Consider the following 19,584-nt stretch of genomic DNA (forward strand, 5'->3'; position numbering starts at 1 on the left):
GACATTCAGAGACTTGTCCTTAAGTCACTCCTGTGTTGGCTGTGTGCTTAGGGTCGTTGTCCTTTTGGAAGGTGAACCTTCGCCCCAGTCTGAGGTCCTGAGCGCTCTGGAGCAGGTTCTATTCAAGGATCTCTCTGTTCTTTGCTCCATTCATCTTTCCCTCGTTCCTGACTAGTCTCCCAGTCCATACTGCTGAAAAACATCTCCACAGCATGATGCTGCCACCACCGTGCTTCACTGTAGGGATGGTGCCAGGTTTCCTCCAGATGTGAAGCTTGGCATTCAGGCCAAAGAGTTCAATCTTGGTTTCATCAGACCACATAATCTTGTTTCTCATGGTATGAGAGTTTTAGGTGCCTTTTGGCAAACTCCAAGCACGCTGTCATGTGCCTTTTACAGAGGAGTGGCTTCCGTCTGGCCATTCTACCATAAAGGCCTGATTGGTGGAGTGCTCCAGAGATGGTTGTCCTTCTGGAAGGTTCTCCCATCTCCACAGAGGAACTCTGTCAGAGTGACCTCCCTGACCAAGGCCCTTCTCACCCAATTGGTCAGTTTGGCCGGGAGGCCAGCTCTAGGAATATTCTCTGTGGTTCCAAACTTCTTCCATTTAAGAATGATGGAGGCCACTGTGTTCTTGGGGACCTTCAATGCTGCAGACATTTTTTGGTACCCTTCCACAGATCTGTGCCTTGACACAATCCTGTCTCAGAACTCTACGGACAATTCCTTCAACCTTTTTTTTGTTGCTCTGACATGCACTGTCAACTGTGGGACCTTTATATAGACAGGTGTGTGCCTTTCCAAATCATGTCCAATCAATGGAATTTACCACAGGTGGACTCCAAGTTGTAGAAACATCTCAATGATAATCAATGGAAACAGGATGCAACTGAGCTCAATTTAGAATTTAGCAAAGTCTCTGAATACTTATGTAAATTTGGTATTTCTGCTTTGCTTTTTTGCAAAAATGTATAAATACCTGTTTTCTCTTTGTCGTTATGGGGTATTGTGTGTAGATTGATGAGGAAAAACATTTATTTAATCCATTTTCGAGGCTGTAACTTAACAAAATGTTGAAAAAGGGAAGTGGTCTGAATGCTTTCCAAAATGAAAAAAAAAACATACAAAAACCTACCACACTCGGAAGTGCCTTGCCTGGACATGACCCTGCGCTTCAGGGCTGACATCCTCACGCCAAAGCCACCAACTCCTTCACACCTAAAAAATGCTTTTCTTTGTATGTTTGACATTGAGAGTTCTGCAAACGTTCATTAAAGTAGAAGAGATGTTGGCTCGAACCGATTAGTTCTTAGCCAATCAAATCTGCTAATTGGTGATGACATGTTAGTCATTCACTTGATGAAAACCATTCACTTGGATTTGAACATACCAATCACTCAGTTGGAAGGAGCAAGGTATTGGGAACAGGAGCATTGTTAGTTAAATTCCCATGTGTGCCATTACTAAGTACATATTTACTGTGAGTTGGGTAGGTTTAAAAAAAAAAGCATTTATCCAATCTCTCGTCTTTCTCAGCCCCACCCCCAGCCATTCCATGTACTTGATCTATTCCAGAACTAACACAGCTGAATCAACTCGTCAACTAAATCATCAAGCCATTGAAGAAAGTGGAATACTTATTGAGCAGATACAATGATGACAACCAACATGTAGATTTAGGGGAGTGATTTATTCCAGAATGCATGTTAAATGCGTGCGCTACGCTTTCTGTTGAGGACTTCATAACATTTTTCATTTATTTACCAAAATTCAAACAAACCAAAAAAACATGAATAAAACTGTGAGGTCAACTTCACATGGTCGTAGTCATCAACAGTGAATCTCCTTCACAAATATATTGGATTCTCTTGACCCCCCTTCAACAAGGGGTGGACATAATAACAGACGAGACATCTCTAGAAAACTAAGAACAAGCCAAATATAAGCAGATATATGTACAAAAGAACATGAAGAACAGACAGGCAGGCCAATGTGTGTCTGGATGTATCAGATAGGCCTACAATCATCATGGATGGAACTGTCTCACTGGAAGTCTAGAAGCTTGACTCTGAGCATTGGTCTGTAGACTAGTACTGTCTCATTCAAGACATCCCTAGCAAGTCTGTATGGCCCAATGTGTGAAGATGGTCCACTTCACTCTAGACTGTACTCTTCAAGATGACTACATTAAACATCTTGGGATATTTGAGAAGGAAAGGAAAGCTACATACCAATGTTGTAGATTTGATAATGAGTGATCCTTTCCAGTTAAACAATGGATACAACAAAAAGTAGCCTATCTAAAAGTCTATGATACTTAGCTATACACTGAAATATCGCTGATACATGAGAAGCAAGCAATGGTATTGAGAAACTCTCTGCGTCATTGTACTGTTATGAGAGGATTCAGTGGAGGAGACCAAAAAACAACTGTGTATGTTTTGGTATCAGTGGAAAATACTCACACTCACGTGAAGGACTATATACAGTGAGAGGTTGTTCATATATACAAATCTATGTACACAAGACAAATTATATGGGGAGAAATACCACCAGTAACTCTGCCTAACATAGGCTCAATAATGACAGCCACACCATCTCCATGACGACGACTTTGTCTCTGGCGAAATGAAATCACGTTGACCTCTGACTCGGGGGCTATCTTGGGGTTGGGGTCAAACTGTTATTAGTAAATAAAAAAAAGAGGAAATGCACAGGAAATGTGGGATTTTGTCGTTTTGATGAGAGGTTTGGCTGGAGTTGTAGTTCATGTTAAATGAGCAGAGGAGTCCACTTGTTTTTAGGCACCGTGGGGCAAACAATTGCTTTCTAGGGGACATGCTGTAAATGTGCTGAAATATCACACAACCACACACCATTCTACGTGTCACTCTTTTAACCTGCTCATCAAATACCATAAAACATTACTTTTTTTTATTATACAAAGACTTCATCTTTTAAAAAAAATAAAAAAAGATTAAAATATGAATTACTAAAGAGCATTCTTATACATTGTTGTATGATGAAAAGGAAACATATGAACAAGGATTGCATGTCAATAATGGTGAATGAAAGAGGATTTTCCCACATGCTTCATTTTAGCTCAACGGCAAGTACCTGTATCTGGGATTTATAAACAGAGCAACACCACCCCCTAGTGCCTAAATGGGTAGTTGCATTCTTCTCACAAAGGCAACCCTGTCTCAGTTCAGACTGCTCCCGTTTCATGTCCGATCCTTCATATAACTTCCCTGCAGATTTAAAGTGGGCCCTCTATCTCATTCTTTCCCGAATAAGAGTGTTATTGCATTTGAAGTGTGAGAGAGAGAGAAAGAGACAATTATAAATTGCTTCTTTTAAAAACATTGCTTCTCTTTATTTGGTAGTAATGGAGGTGTTAACAACTCCACCTCTCTTTTCTCCACTGCTAAACTATGCCCATCCAGAACTATTTTACCAAACTGTACTTCTCAAGGCTATGGCCTGGTCATTGAGTGGTTCTGTTTTGGTGGCACCCCACAATCCTACTACTGGTGAACTAGGATACACTACGTTACCAAAAGTATGTGGACATATGCTCATCGAAGATCTCATTCAAAAATCATGGGCATTAATATGGAGTTTGCTGCTATAACAGCCTCCACTCTTCTGGGAAGGCTTTCCACTATATGTTGGAACATTGCTGCAGGGACTTGCTTCCATTCAGCCACAAGAGCATTAGTGAGGTCGGGCGGGAGTTTAGGCTTGGCTCGCAGTTGGCGTTCCAATTCATCCCAAAGGTGTTCGATAGGGTTGAGGTCAGGCCTCTGTGCAGGCCAGTCAAGTTCTTCCACACCGATCTCGACAAACCATTTCTGTATGGACTTCACTTTGTGCACAGGGACATTGTCATGCTGAAACAGGGAAGGGCCTTCCTCAAACTGTTGCCACAAAGTTTGAAGCACGTAAATGCACTAGGCGGTCCCGTTCTGTGAGGTTGCGGGGTCTACCACTTCGTGGCTGAGCCGTTGTTGCTCCGGTAAAATCATTTACAGGTTACCGGGGAAGCTCTAGCAGAAATAGACAGAAATTTGACGAACTGACTTGTTGGAAAGATGGCATCCAACATTGAAAGTCACTGAGCTCTTCAGTAATGCAATTCTACTGCCAATGTTTGTCTATGGCGATTGCATGGCTGTGTGCTCGATTTTATACACCTGTCACCAACGGGTGTGGCTGAAATAGCCATATCTACTAATTTGATGGGGTGTCCACATACTTTTGTATATACAGTGCATTCGGAAAGTATTCAATGCCCTTGACTTTTTCCACATTTTGTTACCTTGTTCTAAAATTGATGAAATGCATTTTTTCCCTCATCAATCTACACACAATACCACATAAAGACAAAACGAAAAAAACAGTATTTTAGAAATGTTTGTAAATGTATTCAAATAAAAAAACAAAAATACATTATTTACATAAGTATTCAGACTCTTTGCTATGAGACTCAAAATTGAGCTCATGTGCATCCTGTTTCCATTGATCATCCTTGAGATGTTTCTACAACTTGATTCAAGTCCACCTGTGGTAAATTCAATTGATTGGACATGATTTGGAAAGGCCTGTCTATATAAGATCCCACAGTTGACAGTGAATGTCAGAGCAAAAACAAAGCCATGAGGTGGAAGGAATTGTCCGTAAAGCGACAGGATTGTGTCGAGGCACTGATCTGGGGAAGAGTACCAAACATTTCTGCCACATTGAAGGTCCCCAACAACACAGTGGCCTCATTCTTAAATAGAAGAAGTTTGGAACCACCAAGACTCTTCCTAGAGCTGGCCGCCCGGCCAAACTAAGCAGAATGACCTTGGTCAGGGAGGTGACCAAGAACCCGATGGTCACTCTGACAGAGCTCCAGAGTTCCTCTGTGGAGATGGGAGAACCTTCCAGAAGGACAACCATCTCTGCAACACTCCATCAATCAGGCCTTTATGGTAAAGCCACTATAGGCACCTTAAGGACTCAGACCATGAGAAACAAGATTCTCTGGTTTGATGAATCAAACATTGAACTCTTTGGCCTGAATGCCAAGTGTCACATCTGGAGGAAACCTGGTATCATCTTTAAAGTGAAGCATGGTGGTGGCAGCATCATGCTGCGGGGACGGGGAGACTAGTCAGGTTGGAGGGAAAAATCAATGGAAAGAACAGAGAGATCCTTGATGAAAACCTCCTCCAGAGCACTCAGGTCCTCAGGCTGGGGTGAAGGTTCACCTTCCAACAGGAAAATGACCCTAAGCCCACAGCCAAGACAACACAGGAGTGGCTTCGAGACAAGTCTTTGAATGTCCTTGAGTGGCCCAGCCAGAGCTCGGATTTGAACCCAATCGAACATCTCTGGAGAAACCTGAAAATAGCTGTGCAGCGACGCTCCCCATCCAACCTGACAGAGCTTGAGAAGATCTGCAGAGAAGAATGGGAGAAACTCCTCAAATACAGCTGTGCCAAGCTTGTAGCGTCATACCCAAGAAGACTCGAGGCTGTAATCACTGCCAGAGGTGCTTCAACAAAGTACTGAGTAAAGGGTCTGAATATCTATGTTGCAAAAAAAAATACAACCTGTTTTTGCTTTGTCATTATGGGGTATTGTGATGTCATTATGGGGTATTGTGATGTCATTATGGGGTATTGTGTGTAGATTGATGAGGGAAAAAAACTATTTAATCCATTTTAGAATAAGGCTGGAACGTAACAACATCGTGAAAAAGTCAAGGAGTCTGAATACTTTCCAAATGCCCTGTATAGCGTATCTGGAAACTACCTGGTGAGGGTCAGTGAAAGACGAGTCTTACAGTCCTGAGCGTTCTAAATAGCAGGCCAGTAGGCGGGGTGTTCTCTGTGATTTCACCGGATTTCTCTTTCCTCACTGGGTGGCGTCCAATCCTTCCCCGAGGGGTTTAGCCAATGAGAACACACAGAGCAGTCATGACACTGGGTACAAGGACACAAGGACACTGGGTGCAAAGGACGCTGGTGCAAAGGACACTGGGTGCAAAGGACACTGGGTAAAAAGCAGAGTTGGCCCACACCCCCGATGTTACAGTAACGCAGTGGAGGGGGGGATAGAGAGACGAGCAGAACGGAGGATAAGTGTCCCTCTGAGCGAGAGACGGAAACGAGGGAGCAAGGGGCCGTGGAGAGGAATCAGAGAGGAGAGGACAGAGAGGGACTAATGCTAGACTGTAGTACTGTGGTGCTTTCTCTCTTCCTCTGTACGGGGAGCGGTGGATTGGTTGGTCAGACAGAGCGACAGAGGAGGAAGGCAGATTAGAGTTCCCTGTGCTCGTTAGCATGGCTAGCTGATTAGCGTGTCTGTGTTCAGCCATCAGCTGGTCAGGTAGCTGTGCAGCTCTCTGGAGTTGATGCTCAGCACCACGCCCGAGTGGTTACCTAGCAACAAGGAGAGAGAGGAAGTAGTGAGACCAGAGTCGAGGGTTGGTTGGTTTTAAAAGAGAAAATACCACCTGCTTCTTTATCTTGCAACATTAAAGCATTTCCTTGATTGTTCTTTTCTCTTTGACTGGATGACTGGTTGGTTCTCTTTCAACCAACCCATAGCTCTGATTTTAATTAATACTTTGACTGGATGACTGGTTGGTTCTCTTTCAACCAACCCATAGCTCTGATTTTAATTAATACTTTGACTGGATGACTGGTTGGTTCTCTTTCAACCCAACCCTTTGACTATGACTCTGGTTCTCTTTCAACCAACCCATAGCTTGAATTAATACTTTGACTGGATGACTGGTTGGTTCTCTTTCAACCAACCCATAGCTCTGATTTTAATTAATACTTTGACTAGATGACTGGTTGGTTCTCTTTTCATAGCTCTGATTTTAATTAATACTTTGACTACATGACTGGTTGGTTCTCTTTCAACCAACCCATAGCTCTGATTTGAATTAATACTTTGACTGGATGACTGGTTGGTTCTCTTTCAACCAACCCATAGCTCTGATTTTAATTAATACTTTGACTACATGACTGGTTGGTTCTCTTTCAACCAACCCATAGCTCTGATTTTTTTAATTAATACTTTGACTAGATGACTGGTGGCTGGTTCTCTTTCAACCAACCCATAGCTCTGATTTTTTAATTAATACTTTGACTAGATGACTGGTTGGTTCTCTTTCAACCCAACCTTTGACTAGATGACTGGTTGGTTCTCTTTAGCTCTGATTTTAATTAATACTTTGACTGGATGACTGGTTGGTTCTCTTTCAACCAACCCATAGCTCTGATTTTAATTAATACTTTGACTAGATGACTGGTTGGTTCTCTTTCAACCAACCCATAGCTCTGATTTTAATTAATACTTTGACTGGATGACTGGTTGGTTCTCTTTCAACCAACCCATAGCTCTGATTTTAATTAATACTTTGACTAGATGACTGGTTGGTTCTCTTTCAACCAACCCATAGCTCTGATTTTAATTAATACTTTGACTGGATGACTGGTTGGTTCTCTTTCAACCAACCCATAGCTCTGATTTTAATTAATACTTTGACTAGATGACTGGTTGGTTCTCTTTCAACCAACCCATAGCTCTGATTTTAATTAATACTTTGACTGGATGACTGGTTGGTTCTCTTTCAACCAACCCATAGCTCTGATTTTAATTAATACTTTGACTGGATGACTGGTTGGTTCTCTTTCAACCAACCCATAGCTCTGATTTTAATTAAGGCTGTTCTGTTAGTAGTAGTGGGGGTTAGTCCTAATCCTGATCAGGGAACAGAAGGCGGGGCTACCTTCTGCGTTACCTAGAGTCTGTGAGTCCAGGTCATCGTCAATAAACTCCTCCCCCTGGATGATGTGCTGCGTGTCCTCACTGTGATTGACAGGGCTGGTCATCTCCTGCTCCTTCTCATTGTGCATCTGGGCGTACACGTTCCGGCCGGGCAGCTTTCTGAAAAACAGCGGAGGATAGGCATCCTCAGTCCTAAGCCAAGGACTGTGGGATTTGTAGTTTTGATAAGAGGTTTGGCTGGAGTTGTAGTTCATGTTAATGAGTGACAGATTGTGGACTTTGTGCATCGGATGCAAAGTATGTGCTATTGGTGTAACTGGTGAACAAAAGACAAATCATGTACAACATATTCATGTCGAATCTAGATTCATCAAGTACATGCATTTATGTATTCTATAGACAGTATATATACAGTTGAAGTCGGAAGTTTACACACACTTAGGTTGGAGTCATTAAAACTCGTTTTTCACCCACTCCACAAATGTCAAGTTAAAAACTATAGTTTAGGCAAGTCGGTTAGGACATCTACTTTGTGCATGACACAAGTAATGTTTCCAACAATCGTTTACAGACAGATTATTTCACTGTATCACAATTCCAGTGGGTTAAAAGTTTACAAACACTAAGTTGACTGTGCCTTTAAACAGCTTGGAAAATTCCTGAAAATGATGTCATGGCTTTAGAAGCTTCTGATAGGCTAATTGACATCATTTGAGTCAATTGGAGTTGTACCCGTGGATGTATTTCAAGGCCTACCTTCAAACTCAGTGCCTCTTTGCTTGACATCATGGGAAAATCAAAAGAAATCAGCCAAGACCTCAGATTTTTAATGAATTTATTTGCAAATTATGGTGGAAAATAAGTATTTGGTAACCTACAAACAAGCAAGATTTTTGGCTCTCACAGACCTGTAACTTCTTCTTTAAGAGGCTCCTCTGTCCTTCACTCGTTACCTGTATTAATGGCACCTGTTTGAACTTGTTATCAGTATAAAATACACCTGTCCACAACCTCAAACAGTCACACTCCAAACTCCACTATGGCCAAGACCAAAGAGCTGTCAAAGGACACCAGAAACAAAATTGTAGACTTGTACCAGGCTGGGAAGACTGAATCTGCAATAGGTAAGCAGCTTGGTTTGAAGAAATCAACTGTGGGAGCAATTATTAGGAAATGGAAGACATACAAGACCACTGATAATCTCCCTCGATCTGGGGCTCCACGCAAGATCTGACCCTGGGGGGTTAAAATGATCACAAAAACGGTGAGCAAAAATCCCAGAACCACACGGGGGGACCTAGTGAATGACCTGCAGAGAGCTGGGACCAAAGTAACAAAGCCTACCATCAGTAACATACTACGCCGCTAGGGACTCAAATCCTGCAGTGCCAGACGTGTCCCCTGCTTAAGCCAGTACATGTCCAGGCCCGTCTGAGGTTTGCTAGAGAGCATTTGGATGATCCAGAAGAAGATTGGGAGAATGTCATATGGTCAGATGAAACCAAAATATAACTTTTTGGTAAAAACTCAACTGGTCGTGTTTGGAGGACAAAGAATGCTGAGTTGCATCCAAAGAACACCATACCTACTGTGAAGCATGGGGGTGGAAACATCATGCTTTGGGGCTGTTTTTCTGCTAAGGGACCAGGAGGACTGATCAGTGTAAAGGAAAGAATGAATGGGGCCATGTATCATGAGATTTTGAGTGAAAACCTCCTTCCATCAGCAAGGGCAATGAAGATGAAACGTGGCTGGGTCTTTCAGCATGACAATGATCCAAAACACAAACGAAGGAGTCAGTCTCCAGATCTCAACCCCATAGAAAATCTTTGGAGGGAGTTGAAAGTCCGTGTTGCCCAGCAACAGCCCCAAAACATCACTGCTCTAGAGGAGATCTGCATGGAGGAATGGGCCAAAATACCAGCAACAGTGTGTGAAAACCTTGCGAAGACTTACAGAAAATGTTTGACCTCTGTCATTGCCAACAAAGGGTATATAACAAAGTATTGAGATAAACTTTTGTTATTGACCAAATACTTATTTTCCACCATAATTTGCAAATAAATTCATTAAAAATCCTACAATGTGATTTTCTGGATTTCTTCTCTCAGTTTGTCTGTCATAATTGAAGTGTACCTATGATGAAAATTACAGGCCTCTCTCATCTTTTTAAGTGGGAGAACTTGCACAATTGGTGGCTGACTAAATACTTTTTTGCCCCACTTGTAACGGCTTTCTTCCAACTCCTCCTCTGATGAAGAGGTGGAACAAGGATCGGACCAAAATGCAACGTGGTTCGTTCGATACATCTTTAATGAAGAAGAACACGAACAATACAAAACAACAAACGTCGAAAACCGAAACAGCCCTGACTGGTGCAACAAACACAGAGACAGGAACAATCACCCACAAACACACAGTGAAACCCAGGCTACCTAAATATGGTTCCCAATCAAAGACAACGTTAATCACCTGACTCTGATTGAGAACCGCCTCAGGCAGCCATAGACTAATCTATACACCCCACACAACCCCAAGACGAAACACACTACAAATAAACCCATGTCACACCCTGGCCTGACTCAATAAATGAAGATAACATAATAAATATAGACCAGGGCGTGACACCACTAAGTGAAATAGTCTGTCTGTAAACAATTGTTGGAAAAATTACTTGTTTCATGCAAAAAGTAGATGCCCTAACCGACTTGCCAAAACTATAGTTTGTTAAACAAGAAATTTGTGGAGTGGTTGAAAAATTAGTTTTAATGACTCCAACCTAAGTGTATTTAAACTTCCGACTTCAACTGTATGTATTCACCTACTGTATCTTGATCCATGCAGTTATGTTTTCATCTGTAGTCATGGTTATGTTTTCATCTGCAGTCATGGTTATGTTTTCATCTGTAGTCATGGTTATGTTTTGATCTGTAGTCATGGTTATGTTTTCATCTGTAGTCATGGTTATGTTTTCAGCTGTGGTCATGGTTATGTTTTCATCTGTAGTCATGGTTATGTTTTCATCTGTAATCATGCAACGCTTCAGAGGAGGGCTGGCCAGTAAAGTGCCCAGTGCAAATCTCAGATATGTAAGTCTAAAATAGCCTGGTCCCAGATCTGTTTGTGCTTTGGTCTACTCTATTGTCATTGTCGAGTGAAATCATGTTTTTGCATGAGAATTCCATAAGTAGTTGGCAAGACAGCAGCAACAGACTGGCAGCCATGCAGGCTGAGTCTATAAGACCCACCTCTTGAACTTGTAGAGGATGAAGGATCCAGTAGCGAGGAGGCTGATGAGGAAGATGACAGACAGAGCCCAGACTCCAGGACTTGCCACTCCACCCTGAGAACCTGCAGGGGAGACAGACAACACACAAACATTATGATATGAGACACACACACACACACACACACACACACACACACACACACACACACACACACACACACACACACACACACACACACACAAGCATAGCCAACGCACCTCAGATGGGAAATTAACACAGGGTAGGTAACACACACACACCTCCTGTGGATGTGGGCCCCTGAGACACAAACACGATTATAGCTGCCATGTCACAATAAACCCCAACAGAAATGCTAACACTCCATTCCACTCCGCTTCAATAAACCCCAACAGAAATGCTAACACTCCATTCCACTCCGCTTCAATAAACCCCAACAGAAATGCTAACACTCCATTCAATAAACCCCCAACAGAAATGATAACACTCCATTCCACTCCGCTTCAATAAACCCCAACAGAAATGCTAACACTCCATTCCACTCCGCTTCAATAAACCCCAACAGAAATGCTAACACTCCATTCCACTCCGCTTCAATAAACCCCAACAGAAATGCTAACACTCCATTCCACTCCGCTTCAATAAACCCCAACAGAAATGCTAACACTCCATTCCACTCCGCTTCAATAAACCCCAACAGAAATGCTAACACTCCATTCCACTCCGCTTAAATAAACCCCAACAGAAATGCTAACACTCCATTCCACTAAACCCCAGCAGAAATGATAACATTCCACTCCCCTTCAATAAACCCCAACAGAAATGCTAACACTCCATTCCCTCCGCTTCAATAAACCCCAACAGAAATGCTAACACTCCATTCCACTCCGCTTCAATAAACCCCAACAGAAATGATAACACTCCATTCCACTCCGCTTCAATAAACCCCAACAGAAATGCTAACACTCCATTCCACTCCGCTTCAATAAACCCCAACAGAAATGCTAACACTCCATTCCACTCCGCAATAAACCCCAAATAAACCCCAACAGAAATGCTAACACTCCATTCCACTCCGCTTCAATAAACCCCAACAGAAATGCTAACACTCCATTCCACTCCGCTTCAATAAACCCCAACAGAAATGCTAACACTCCATTCCACTCCGCTTCAATAAACCCCAACAGAAATGCTAACACTCCATTCCACTCCGCTTCAATAAACCCCAACAGAAATGCTAACACTCCATTCCACTCCGCTTCAATAAACCCCAACAGAAATGCTAACACTCCATTCCACTCCGCTTCAATAAACCCCAACAGAAATGCTAACACTCCATTCCACTCCGCTTCAATAAACCCCAACAGAAATGCTAACACTCCATTCCACTCCGCTTCAATAAACCCCAACAGAAATGATAACACTCCATTCCAATCCTCAATAAACCCCAACAGAAATGATAATACTCCATTCCAATAAACCCCAACAGAAATGCTAACACTCCATTCCACTCCGCTTCAATAAACCCCAACAGAAATGCTAACACTCCATTCCACTCCGCTTCAATAAACCCCAACAGAAATGCTAACACTCCATTCCACTCCGCTTCAATAAACCCCAACAGAAATGCTAACACTCCATTCCACTCTGCTTCAATAAACCCCAACAGAAATGCTAACACTCCACTCCGCTTCAATAAACCCCAGCAGAAATGCTAACACTCCATTCCACTCCGCTTCAATAAACCCCAACAGAAATGCTAACACTCCATTCCACTCCGCTTCAATAAACCCCAACAGAAATGCTAACACTCCATTCCACTCCGCTTCAATAAACCCCAACAGAAATGATAACACTCCATTCCACTCTGCTTCAATAAACCCCAACAGAAATGATAACACTCCATTCCAATCCGCTTCAATAAACCCCAACAGAAATGATAATACTCCATTCCACTCCGCTTCAATAAACCCCAACAGAAATGCTAACACTTCATTCCACTCCGCTTCAATAAACCCCAACAGAAATGCTAACACTCCATTCCACTCCGCTTCAATAAACCCCAACAGAAATGCTAACACTCCATTCCACTCCGCTTCAATAAACACCACACAGTGTTCAACACACACCACACGGTCAGGAGAAGAGATCCATAACCAAACTGTCCAAGAAAAGATCAAGTTCAAAAGGAAAGGGAATAGATTAGGCATCATTGAAACATATTGTTTACCTCTGCAGATTTTGTGAAAAAATACATTTTAGCAATTTAGTAGGTAAAAACTTAGGGAAATAACACTGAAAGCAGAGAGCAGGTAACAGGAACCCCAAACCAATCAGATTGGAGGAAAGGTAGGCTCCTTTTGAGAACGCAGGAAGTAAAAGTGAGAAAAAGGTTGTGTAGGGTTGTCACGTTCTGACCATCGTTCGTGTGTGTTTTCCTTGTTTTAGTGTTGGTCAGGACGTGAGCTGGGTGGCATTCTATGTTGTGTGTCTGGTTTGTCCATTTCTATGTTAGGCCTGATATGGTTCTCAATCAGAGGCAGGTGTTAGTCATTGTCTCTGATTGGGAACCATATTTAGGTAGCCTGTTTTGTGTTGGGTTTTGTGGGTGATTGTTCCTGTCTTTGTGTTTGTGGCACCAGATAGGACTGTTTTGGTTTTTCCACGTTTGTTGTTTTGTAGTGTTCATGTTTATCTGTTTTAATTAAACATGAATCAATATAACCACGCTGCGTTTTGGTCCTGCTCTACATCACCACAGGAAAACCCTTACAAGGGTGACTAACACGCACCGATCTCCGTCGCTCCGTGGACGACTCATTAGCTACTAGTCATTTGAAATAGATTGATAAAAACTCAATTATCCATTCAGAGTCAACATGAAACCAAATAATGAAATGGAGAAATGATCTATCATGAAATCATATTTACAACATCACAATGGCATGATTCCAGGAATTAGAAAGGTAATACAGGATGCTTTGGTTACCTGCGTTCGGGTCAGCTAGCGTCACCAACACCTGTAGACCTCCTCGTACAATGAAGCTAACGTTGTTGTCGTTGAAGGCCTGCTTGATGGCAGGGATACGCTGTGGAAGAAATGTAAAACACAACCATTACACAGAGGTAAATTACTGCAGTGAGTGACATTTATTTTACTATACCAATATCTACTTGCTGTCAACTGTGACAGTTGTGGAAAAAAAGTCAACAGTTGAATGAGTTGCAGAGGTAATTGGAAATAAAAAATGTTTTCATGAATTGGGCTATTTTCTCCTGACCCATGTGGTTTATTTACTAGACACTCAGGGACAATATGGACATAAAAAGTGAATACTATTTATGAATCAGGATTGGGCTCGATTCCATTTCAATTCCAGTCAATTCAGGAACATTTGACATTTAAGTCATTTAGCAGACGCTCTTATCCAGAGCGACTTACAAATCGGGTGAATTCACCTTCTGACATCCAGTGGAACAGCCACTTTACAATAGTGCATCTAAATCATTTAAGGGGGGGGGTGAGAAGGATTACTTTATCCTATCCTAGGTATTCCTTGAAGAGGTGGGGTTTCAGGTGTCTCCGGAAGGTGGTGATTGACTCCGCTGTCCTGGCGGAAGAACACTAAAATTCCAATTGCAGTTCTCTTCAACGCTTTTCAATGAGGAACATTTGGAATTGGAGTTTGGTTTAATTTTTGAATTGACTGGATTTTAAATGAAATTGACCCCAATCCGGATATGAACAATTAAAAAAAAAAGTTATTAAAGTATAAATTAAACTAAGTTACGATAGATTGCCATAGATGTTACGTTATTTACCAAAATTACTGAAGATTCTGGCAACTTTGGTAAATTACCGGTAGCTTTGGAACCCTAAGTGAGGCTACAGTGTGTCACTTAGTTAGGTATTGTGTGTGGGCTAGTGTACCTTATCCACAAACACGCTCCTCTTATCACGCTGGCTCTCTGGTGGGAGAACGTACAGGTCAGCTGTGGTGGGCAGTCCCCGCTTCACCATGGTTACCAGGGACACCTGGGGGATACCTGTGATCTGGGGGTTAAAGGTCATGGTAAAAAAACTACCCCTTATGGGACTTTGTGTCCCCTGTTACGACCTGGTTCATGTTCCAACTAACAAGTTCAGGTTGACCCTCTTCCATTTCCAAAATGTTTGTTTTTCTCCCATTTCAATAATTATCATCTCTATCAAATCGAATCATTGAACATATTGAGGCCAATGCAGATACTATCATGATGTATCCTGAAGAATAGAGTGCTCGTGTTACGTTACAGCATCAGGTCATGTATGAGGTGAGTACAGTAGACCCACCTTTGCCAATATCTTGGTGACCACCTGACCCACGTCCTCCCTCCACTCTGGAATGTTTGGGTTGAGGCGGTCCAGGTTACTGCTGAAGGCAAGGGGGATGACCTGGAAACGGTCTGGGATCAAATAGAACACACAGGAAGTCAACACCAAAGGCAACCATTTTGGGTTACAGCATTCAGAATGAACAATAATGGAGGCCTCCATATTAATGACACCATAGTCATTTCTACTGTTTGGAGGCTTTAGAATAAGTGAACAGTTTCTCATTATCCCACAACGCCTGCTTCTGCAGTATGTTTATTCTGTATCGTCAGTTCCCTTGGGGGTAAGATAATACAGTACATTTCTGCTCAGTTAGCAATCTCTCATGAATAAATCAAACTCCTCTATGGACATCGTTACCCAGTGACACAGCAGCACATGACATCATGGAGAACCCAGGAACTAGAGCTATTAAAAACAAAAAAATAAGTAGGTCTGAAGCTGAAAAAGAACATAAATTCACTGAAGCACCACACACTCCACCGATGCTCTACCGAGGTTTCCCTGTTCACAGCGTTGACCTACTACAGTAGCTACAGTATGTTGGTCTATCGTGATTCACACACTCCACCGATGCTCTACCGAGGTTTCCCTGTTCACAGCTTTGACCTACTACAGTAGCTACAGTATGTTGGTCTATCGTGATTCACACACTCCACCGATGCTCTACCGACGTTTCCCTGTTCACAGCGTTGACCTACTACAGTAGCTACAGTATGTTGGTCTATCGTGATTCACACACTCCACCGATGCTCTACCGAGGTTTCCCTGTTCACAGCGTTGACCTACTACAGTAGCTACAGTATGTTGGTCTATCGTGATTCACACAATGTGTATGCAGGTTGCTTAGGATATCAAACAGCCTGGCTTGGACAACGGTAGACAGTGTCCTTCGCTCCCTAAAAAAACTCAGATAATACTTTTATTTCCCTTTTTTCTTTTGACCCATAGACAATCAGGGGAAATGCAGAATTTCAAAAGTGTCACACAATTGGAAGGCGAATTGTAGGCTGCAATCACACCCTGTCCATTGCCACTCAACAATGCTTTTTATGAGCCACCTAATCATTTTCAATAAGCATACCCGTGCACCGTCATAGGATGCCACCTTTCCAACAAGTCAGTCTGTCAAAGTTCTGCCCTGCTAGAGCTCGGAGCAACAACAGCTCACACAAAGAGACATCCGAGTGCTGAAACGCGCTGTGCGTAAAAATTGTCTGTCCTCGGTTACAACACTCACTACTGAGTTCCAAACTGCCTCTGGGAAGCAACTTCAGCACAAGAGCTGTTCATCAGGAGCTTCATGAAATGGGTTTCTATGGCCAAGCGGCCGTACACAAGCCTAAGATCACCACACCTTCTCTGGAGTGATTGAATCCCGCTTCACCATTTGGCAGTCCGACGGACGAATCTGGGCTTAGCAGATGCCAGGAGGACACTACCTGCCCCAATGCATAGTGCCAACTGTAAAGTTTGGTGGAGGAGGAATAATGGGCTGGGGCTGTTAATCATGTTTTGGGCTAGGCCCTTAGTTCCAGTGAAGGGAAATCTTAACGCGACAGCGTACAATGACATTCTAGATGATTCTGTGTTTCCAACTTCGTGGCAACAATTTGAGGAAGGCCCTTTCCTGTTTGAGCATGACAATGCCCCCGTGCACAAAGCGAGGTCCATACAGAAATGGTTTGTCAAGATCGCTGTGGAAAAACTTGACTGGCCTCCACAGAGCCCTGACCTCAACCCCATCGAACACCTTTGGGATGAATTGGAGCCAGGCCTAATCGCCCAACACCAGTGCCCAACCTCACTAATGCTCGTGGCTGAATGGAAGCAAGCACCCACAGCAATGTTCCAACATTTAGTGGGACGCCTTCCCAGAAGAGTGGAGGCTGTTATAGCAGCAAAGGGGACCAACTCCATATTAATGCCCTTGATTTTGGAATGAGATGTTCGACGAGCAGGTGTCCACATACTTTTTTCATGCAGTGTACCATTTATCTTCTTAAAATCTGATTTTAAACCTAACCCTAACCTCCTTCCTACCACACTGCTAACCTTAAGCCTAACCCTAACCTCCTTCCTACCACACTGCTAACCTTAAGCCTAACCCTAACCTCCTTCCTAACCACACTGCTAACCTTAAGCCTAACCCTAACCTCCTTCCTACCACACTGCTAACCTTAAGCCTAACCCTAACCTCCTTCCTACCACACTGCTAACCTTAACCCTAACCCTAACCTCCTTCCTACCACACTGCTAACCTTAAGCCTAACCCTAACCTCCTTCCTACCACACTGCTAACCTTAAGCCTAACCCTAACCTCCTTCCTAACCACACTGCTAACCTTAAGCCTAAACCTAACCTCCTTCCTAACCACACTGCTAACCTTAAGCCTAACCCTAACCTCCTTCCTACCACACTGCTAACCTTAAGCCTAACCTAACCTCCTTCCTAACCACACTGCTAACCTTAAGCCTAACCCTAACCTTAACCTTTTTATAAAGTGTATAAATATCTGTTGCACCTACAAAAACATATTCAGTCCAAATGGATCTGCGTCTACGCCTTACGGACTCTGTACCTAGTTTTAATTCGACGTTTAGAATTTGGTAATCACTAAGTTGATGGTTTATATTTAGGATAAGGTTTTACAGCTTTGTCATTCAATTTTTCATTTGAAATTGTAATTATTTATGTGACATATTTGACATGTGATAAGGCCACACCGAGGGCCAGAGATAATTACAGACACCTGCAAAAATCTATATCAAATCCTTGAAAGATACAAGAATTCTAATATAATAATAATTAGCACTGTAATGTTCCCTCTCTCTTACCGTAGACGTGGACGTTCTTGGTGTCCTGCACCATGGAGCGTCCGTTAGAGGCCTGGACGGTGACAGACACCTCTCCTTCCTCAGGGAACCTCGTTATCAGACTGTTCCCCAGGGACATCTTGGGCTGAATGGGACACATTAAAATACATTGATTCGTTCACCGGTGCTAAGCTTAGCTTTTTTTCTCTTCACAAAGAGAATTTGGCCTACGGCTCAGATCAACCCTTGAGGTTTAGCTTCCATCACCTACTGGAGAAACATTTGAACCTGTAGGTTGTGTGTGCGTGAGGTGTGTGTGTGTGCGTGTGTAAGGTGTGTGTTAGAATACATTACCTGTAGGTTGTGTGTGTATAAGGTGTGTGTGTGTGCGTGTGTAAGGTGTGTGTTAGAATACATTACCTGCAGGTTGTGTGCGTGAGGTGTGTGTGTGTGCGTGTGTAAGGTGTGTGTTAGAATACATTACCTGTAGGTTGTGTGCGTGAGGTGTGTGTGTGTCAGTATGAATTACCTGTAGGTTGTGTGTGTGTGAGGTGTGTGTTAGTATACATTACCTGTAGGTTATGTGTGTGTGAGGTGTGTGTTAGTATACATTACCTGTAGGTTATGTGTGTGTGAGGTGTGTGCGTGTGTGTGCGTGTGTGTGTGTGTGTGTGTGTGTGTGTGTGTGTGTGTGTGTGTGTGTGTGTGTGTGTGTGCGCGAGGTGTGTGTCATTATACATTACCTGTAGGTTGCGTGTGTGTGTGTGTGTGTGTGTGTGTGTGTGTGTGAGGTGTGTGTCAGTATACATTACCTGCAGGTTGTCTCCTATCCACCAGTAGAAGACAGTCAGGTTGGCCTCAAAGGGAAGTACCACAGCTGTCAGGTTGACTTCCTGGTTAATCCCGGCGATGGGAACTACTTCTAGGTGAACTTCCTGTAGAGGGGCTGTGACCTGGATATATATGGTGGCCAGGTCGTGTCCGGCAACGTTCTCAGCCTTGACGGTGACGCGGTAGACTCCCTGCTGTTCGTAGCGGTGCTGGATGGGTTCGTCTGTCACCGTCAGGTTCTGGTAGATGGCCCTCATCCCGTCCCCCAGATCCACCTGGTACTTAGTGCTGCTGGTGTCACCCTGGGTGAGGGAGGAGGTACAGGAAGAGAACGTCACTGAGCTGAGAACTGGGATAAACTAATGCTCTATTTCATCTCGTTGCAGTTATAAGGAGTCGCGTGTGAGTCAGGGGGGAAATCTCTTTTTTATTTATTTTTTTATTTTATTTCACCTTTATTTAACCAGGTAGGCAAGTCTAGAACAAGTTCTCATTTATAATTGCGACCTGGCCAAGATAAAGC

General features: G+C 43.0%; 1 pseudogene; it reads right to left on the reverse strand.

Annotated features, from left to right (window-relative positions):
* Positions 1 to 1,878: 1,878 nt before the first annotated feature.
* LOC135516439 (VPS10 domain-containing receptor SorCS2-like) overlaps positions 1,879 to 19,584 on the reverse strand; it is a 473,003-nt pseudogene continuing 455,297 nt past the window's right edge.

The sequence above is a fragment of the Oncorhynchus masou genome, chromosome 27 (genome assembly GCF_036934945.1).
Source record: "Oncorhynchus masou masou isolate Uvic2021 chromosome 27, UVic_Omas_1.1, whole genome shotgun sequence".
NCBI classification, from domain to species: domain Eukaryota; kingdom Metazoa; phylum Chordata; class Actinopteri; order Salmoniformes; family Salmonidae; genus Oncorhynchus; species Oncorhynchus masou.